The sequence below is a fragment of the Schistocerca nitens genome, chromosome 7 (genome assembly GCF_023898315.1).
Source record: "Schistocerca nitens isolate TAMUIC-IGC-003100 chromosome 7, iqSchNite1.1, whole genome shotgun sequence".
NCBI classification, from domain to species: domain Eukaryota; kingdom Metazoa; phylum Arthropoda; class Insecta; order Orthoptera; family Acrididae; genus Schistocerca; species Schistocerca nitens.
The window spans coordinates 226,713,546-226,721,163 of record NC_064620.1 but is presented as its reverse complement, the minus strand read 5'-3'; positions in this window follow the sequence as shown (position 1 = coordinate 226,721,163).

Sequence of the window (7,618 nt, the reverse complement as noted above, 5' to 3'; positions counted from 1 at the left end):
ATTCTTTGAGCTGTGCACAGAGCAGCATTCTCTTGGCTGCACTTGCAATGACATCGAGCACAGTGCTACAGTTCTTGTTGCTGCACGAAGTCCAGAAAAACCACAACAGAATGCGATCCGTAATCAACATCTACATGTGTATTCTGGAAATTATGCTTAAGTGCCTAGTAGAGGGTTCATCGAACCACCTTCACACCAATTCTCAATTATACCACTGCTGAATAGTGTGCAAATAAAACAAACATCTACATCTTTCCGTGTGAGCTCTGATTTCCCTTATTTTATTATGATCATCGTCTATCCCTATGTAAGTCGGTGTCAATAAAATATTTTTGCATTCAGAGGAGAGAGTTGGCGATTGAAATTTCGTGAGAAGACCCTGCCACAGCAAAAAAACACCTCTGTTGTAATGATATCCACCCCAAATCCTGTGACACTCTCTCCCCATTTCTCAATAATACAAAACATGCTGCCCTTCTTTGAACTTTATCGATGTACTCTGTTAATCCTATCTGGTAAGGATCCCATACTGCACAGCAATACTCCAGAAGAAGACTGAAAAGTGTAGTGTAGAGAGCCACTTTAATAGAGGTGTTGCATCTTCTAAATGTTCTACCAATAACATGTAGTTCACCTTTCCCACAATATTTTCTATGATTGTTCCAATTCAAGTTGCTGTTAATTTTAGTTCCTAGGTATTTAGTTGAATTTAGGGTCTTTAGACTTGACTGATTTATCATTTTAGCACACATGACTTCACACTTTTATTATTTAGGGTCAACTGCCAGTTTCTGCACCATACAGATATCTTACCTAAACTGTTTCACAGCAGTTGGTTTTGATCTTCTGATGACTTTACTAGACAATAAATGACAGCATCGTCTGCAGACAACCTAAGACAGTTGCTCAGATTAGCTCCTAAATCATTTACATAGATAAAGAACAGCAGAGGGTCTATAACATTACCTTAGGGGACACCAGAAATCACTCAATGACTTTCCGTCAGTTACTAAGAATTGTTACCCCTCTGACAGGAAATCACAAATCCAGCTGCATAACAGGAGTTATCCACCTTTTATCCTTGTTTCTGTTCGATTTTGCCCTTATTTGTTTGGAGAGGGAGAAGACTCAGAGCACTCTAGTAATATGTCTGATATGTTGACTGCCACAAGGCATCAGCAAGTAAAACAGAGCATTATGCCTGATGCCGTGTCAGTTGGTATCCACTGCTGAGCCTCACACCTGACGGTGAGACATCTATCACTAAGCGTGCGACAAACATGTTAAGAGAGTTAAATTTTCCCTTAAAGTTGTCTGATTTATAAATTTTCCCAGCTCACTTCCTGTAACTTCTCTCTAAACATTGTGAGCAAGTCATTGTTTATGGTTCTGTGACTCAACAATTTTTGTCTATGACCTGAACCTAACTGGTCAGTAAATTTTATTGTTGACATTTGTAATCACGTGTTGAACTATGCCCTTCAATCTTTGCAAGGAATTTCACTGAAGAGAATATTTCAAAGCTGACATCAACAATTCTAGGCGTTCTCAGTCAGTACTAGCTGACAGAAAATCGACATTAAAGTCCTTGCAAACAATGATTTTTCAGTTAGGTCAGCATAACCTTATTAAAAATGTTTCTAGCAGCTCTATGACACTTAAGATACTTCCTGCTGGTGGTCTGTAAACTACTGTGGTACAGCATTCAAAAAGCTGTTCAGTATAATCTTCATTAACCTGATGGGCCTGAGACTACTTTCATGTTATATCAATAAAAAAAAAAAAAAAAAAAAAAAAAAAAAAAAAAAATAATCTTTTAATTTTAGCAATTTCCATGTGATGTTCTGATATGTACAGATTTGCTGAAATTCCAGCTGCTAATCCATTTCATTAAATAGACATGAGAAGCCCATCTTTTTTACTTACAAGGCTTCTGATGATTTGATGGACGTTACCAAATGCATTTTCTTTATTAAGTCTAAAGTATTTTGTTATTATGTGCTTGGCAAGCATTGGCTCTGATCCATGTAACACTATTTTTCCATTTTTGTTTTATGTGCTGCCTCCTCCATCTTTTTTATTTATCTATCTAACCTATCTTTTTTTTATAATTTCTGTCTGCTCTCTGTTAGTTAGTAGTTATGTTATGAGTTATTTATGTTGCATTTTAAATTTATTCATTTTTATGACCTTGTATCTATTGAAGAACTTGACACCCTACCTAGTGAAATTTTTCTGTACCTTTGGATTTTAATTTCACATGTGTGTTCTTATTCGTGGTGTTTCTAGCTGTATGGCCAAAATGAGTCATGAAGTGTATTTATTGAGTCACACAACATGTATTTATGAAGTACAAGAAATGTTAAGTGTGTGGCTGAAGGTTCTGGCACTGGCAAGATTAAATGTAATGTAGTAACTGTCAAACTGTTGGTTTTGCAATAAGAAAGGATAGAAATCATGGACAAAACTGATACCTCATGATAATAGCAAGTGTGTGGGGTTGTGGGTTAGTGATGATTAATTAGTGTGTCCTTAATGATGGAAATGATGTTGCTGCCTTCTCTTTTTTACCGTAATCTACCATACAATTTTATCCTGCTTATATATACTTACCCAGGCCTGCCAACCCAAAGTTTGGTACAGATTTATTGATGACATCTTCATGATCTGGACTCACAGTGAAGAAGAACTCCAGAATTTCCTCTCCAACCTCCACTCCTTTGGTTCCATCACATTCACCTGGTACTACTCCAAATCCCATGCCACTTTCCTTGACGTTGACCTCCATCTGTCCAATGACCAGCTTCACACATCCGTCCACATCAAACCCAGAAGCTCCCACAGAACCACCCCAAAAATGCCCCACTTGTGACAGGATACTTTCCGGGACTGGATCAGACTCTGAATGTGGCTCTCCAGCAGGGATACGACTTCCTCAAATCCTGCCCTGAAATTACATCCATCCTTCATGAAATCCTCCCCACTCCACCAAGAGTGTCTCTCCGCCGTCCACCTAACCTTCGTAACCTCTTGGTTCATCCGTATGAAATCCCCAAACCACCTTCCCTACCCTCTGGCTCCTACCCTTGTAACCGCCCCAGGTGTAAAACCTGTCCCATGCACCCTCCCACCACCACCTACTCCAGTCCTGTAACCCGGAAGGTGTACACAATCAAAGGCAGAGCCATGTGTGAAAGCACCCACATGATTTACCAACTGACCTGCCTGACTGTGAAGCTTTCTATGTGGGAATGGCCAGCAACCTTGGTGCACGGCCAGCACATCTTGGCACAGTGTTACACCATCCGGGTTATCTGGATACTTCCCACTAACACCAACCTATCAGAACTACGGAGATGGGAACTTGTCCTTCAATATATCCTCTCTTCCTGTTACCCACCAGGCCTCAACCTCCACTAATTTCAAGTTGCCGCCGTTCACACCTCACCTGTCATTCAACAACATCTTTGCCTCTGTACTTCCACCTCTACTGACATCTCTGCCCAAACTCTTTGCCTTTACATATGTCTGCTTGTGTCTGTATATGTGCGGATGGGTGTGTGTGTGTGTGTGTGTGTTCCTTTTTCCCCCTAAGGTAAGTCTTTCCGCTCCCGGGATTGGAATGACTCCTTACCCTCTCCCTTAAAACCCATATCCTTTCGTCTTTCCCTCTCCTTCCCTCTTTCCTGATGAAGCAACCGTTGGTTGCGAAAGCTTGAATTTAGTGTATTTGTGTTTGTTAGTGTCTCTATCAACATACCAACACTTTCGTTTGGTAAGTTACATCATCTTTGTTTTTCGATATATTTTTCCCACATGGAATGTTACCCTCCAAGCTGTTTTTCACATTTGCTGGAATCAATATTAAGATGTTCACTGCCGATCCTTTACTCTTCAGTTGCTATCAAAGATCACAATGCACGGCTCAGGAAAGCAAATTGGGAACAGCTCAGGAAAGCAAATTGGGACGGTTGTTCTTCCTGTAGTATATTAATTACCTGTCAGACAAAATCACCAGTGATACCAAACTATCTGCATAAGAATGTAGCTATATTAATGAAGTAGTACCTGGGAAGAAAGAATACCCACACAAATGATGAGTCAGTTCTTAGTAATGTTTCGAAGTGGTGTGAAGACTCGCGATATGCTTTAAATGTTCAGAAATGTCAACATGTGCTCTTCACAGAATTCAGAAAATTAGTATGCTATTATTAAAATATCCATATGACACAACTGTAAACAACCAGTTCAGACAAATAACGGGATGCAAAAATTTGTAGGGACACACAATGGAATGATCACATAGACTCAAGTCATATGTAAAGCAGCTACAGACTTTGGTTTGTTAACAAACTGGGAAAATGCAGTCATATTCCATATAGGAGACTGATTATGAAACACTTAAGAATCCCATCCTGAAAATATTGCTCAAGTGTGTGGAACTGGTATCAGACAGGGCTAAGACAGGATACTGAATATGTAGAAAGAAGGTTAACAAGAATTGTGACATGTATGATGGACTCACAGAACAGTATCACAGAAGAAGAGATGAGCCCGAACTGGAGCGCCCCCCCCCCCCCCACACACACAAAAACAGATGGCCAGCACCCTGCAAAAGCTTACTTTCAGAGTCCCATGAACCAGTATTAAGTGAAAATCTAGGAATATTCTCCTAAAAATTGCCCCTTGAGGGGATGCGGTTTGACTAATTACAGAGTAAGCAGTCACTCTTTGTGCAGTTCATCGGAACTGCGATTAAATGACAGCACTTGGTAAAAGGTATGCCCCAAACACTAACCCCCCTCCCCCCTGCATAGCTGCGATTAGGTCAGGAACACCCTTATGTGAGGGACGTTCAATAAGTAATGCAGAACACACCTCCGAAAGCAAGTTGGGTCTATTCAGGATTCCAGCACATGTACACCATATTATTCTCCGCTTGTTTAGCTACAAAACCATATTTTTCAACATAATCTCCATCCAATGTGACTGTCTCAGGTCTCAGCAACTTATTGGAAGGGCCTGTATGCCCAATGGTTCCACTCAGCTGGTTGACATCGGAGCCAACTTCTTGCTGCATCAATAACCCCCACCCCCTCCATCGTCCATGTACTGCTTCATGTGGAGTGCATCCTTTATTGGGCCAGACAGATGGAAGGTGCAAGATCTGGACTGTTGGGTGGATGAGGATGAACACTGCAATGAAGTTTTGCGAGCTGCTCTCACGTGTGCAGACTTGTGTGAGCACTTGCGTTGTCATGGAAAAAGAGAAGTTCAGTTCGTTTGCATCCATCGATTACCTCAAATGACTGTGCCTGCACATTCCAGCAGTGCAGGAGTCACAGCTGTGTGCAGCCAGCTGGCTGGTGGCAGATCAGAAAAGCTTGTGCAACCCTCTTGCAATGGTGACAAGATGCTTCGTCCAATGACTCACTGTGCTTTTGTTCACTGCCAGGTCTCCGTAGACATTCTGCAAGGGCCTATAAATATCTGTGATGCTCTGATTTTTCACCAAAAGAAACTCAATGAAAGCTCTCTGCTTGGAATGCACCTCTGTCACAGACCCATTCTGAAGTCTTTGTATAGTGCTGGTACCTATCAGAACTTCATGAAACTACAAGGGCTGAAACGGAAATATTGTACAGTATCCCACAAGAAATTCTGCATTTTTTCAACTGAAATTGGCAAAAACAATGTTGCATAACTTATTGAACACCCCTTGTAGGTGGCACGCAATGTTCAACCAGCGAACTGTGTGGTGGTCACTGCAACATGCCCACAGGTTGTAAAGGAACACTTTGCAGGAACAGTGAATTGTTACAAGTACGTAACTGATGGCAAATTTGTTCATAGATGATGTAGTTGAGCTATTTATGCAAATATTTTTATGGCCACAAATGAAATTATTTGCGTTGCCATGTGACTTATGAGAGATTAGTCCAAGTTCAGCTAGGATTGAAAATAGGATACACAATAAACTAATCATATTTAAAATATTTACAGTAAATTACATTTACTCTGAGAAAAATCATTCTACAAGGGGCGACCAAAGAGTTTGTTTGAATGCCATTCAGTCCAGAATCGGTATGCCAATCCGGCAAAATCCCTGTGGACATTGAGGAAATCATCACACCAACACACCAGGTTGAAGATACGCATGTGGTAAAACACCACGTCCTGTAGCGTAAAGATGTCTGTAAGTGCCTGGTGTACAACCTTATCCGACAGGAACCGTCACAATCCTTCAAGGTCTTTTGTAAGGGACCAAAGGTGAGATAATTGCATGGGGAGAGATTAGGACTAAGGGTGGGTGCTCGAGTGTATCCCACTCGAGTTGGTGTAACTTCTGCGTTATCACGAAGCAGTGGCACCATTCCACAGTGGTGGTTTTTGACAGACATCCTTCCCCATACACATTATTACTCTTTGATGGATATCTACCAGTGTTTGTCCTTCAGCAGTCAAGAACAGAATAGCAGCACATTAGTCCTATTTGAAAACATTTGGCAATAACATCACCATAGTTTACATTTCCACATAATTACCACACGCACTCGGGAAAGACATGAATGCCACACTAATCTCTTGCCTACAAGTCTGTGCTTATACACCCGCATGGGAGTCGCTTGATGTTGTGTGTACACTACAGCACACCATTAAATGGAAACTTTTTGATCGCCACTTAAAATAACACAATATGATTAAGTCAGGTGGCAGCACTCTGGAACACTGGTAACTGTGGTGGTACATAATAGTAACAAACCAGTTCTAAATATCTGAATATGATATGTGGTTTGCTTATAATACGAAATGAAGCAAGGGAAAATTCACATACAACAAATTCACCAGTGAATAACTCCGCTTGTTTTACAGAAGAGGAATAAAAAACAAATATTCACACTGACAGGAGAAACACTTTTTTTTTTTTTTTTTTTTTTCAGACAGAAGCATATGAAGTGCCATATGCAATTTTCAAAATAAAATATATTCTAGGGGCAGGCATTTGTACAACTGCCACATCAATGTTAGTCACACTCCTAATTATGTGCTAGTACTTTTTCATGCTGGCTGACAAATTAATCACGCTACAGAAATGAGTAGGAAAACCCAAGGGCATATCAGAGCATACTGATGGAGCAGTTTTGTGGCTAAATAATTAACTAGATGCCAAAACAGTGAAAACCATCCACTTATTTAAAATTCCATCAATATTCTGTCAGTTATAACCTCTTGCCACTCCTGAAAATTCCATCATTACCATCATCCAACACCATTTTGTGCTCTAGAAGGTCACTTTGTAGTAACCTCAAGTATACGAACTAACCCTGCAGGACATGCTTCAATTGTTGTCACTGGGGAGTAATGTCAATAAACTTTTGTTAGCAATGATACATCACTTTTCACATTGGACACACTTCACATCAGAGAACCAATTCGTTGCCGCAGCAGAATCTCTCAGCAATTTGTAATGAAATAACTAAGAATATTTTCTCTGTCAATGAACAGTTCCACTCCTCCTCGAGTTTCTCACAATTCTGACTTACCCAGTAAACCCATTTTCACTGAGAATTCCAATGCCATCTGAGTTGCCACCCTGCTATAAATACTATTGAATCAT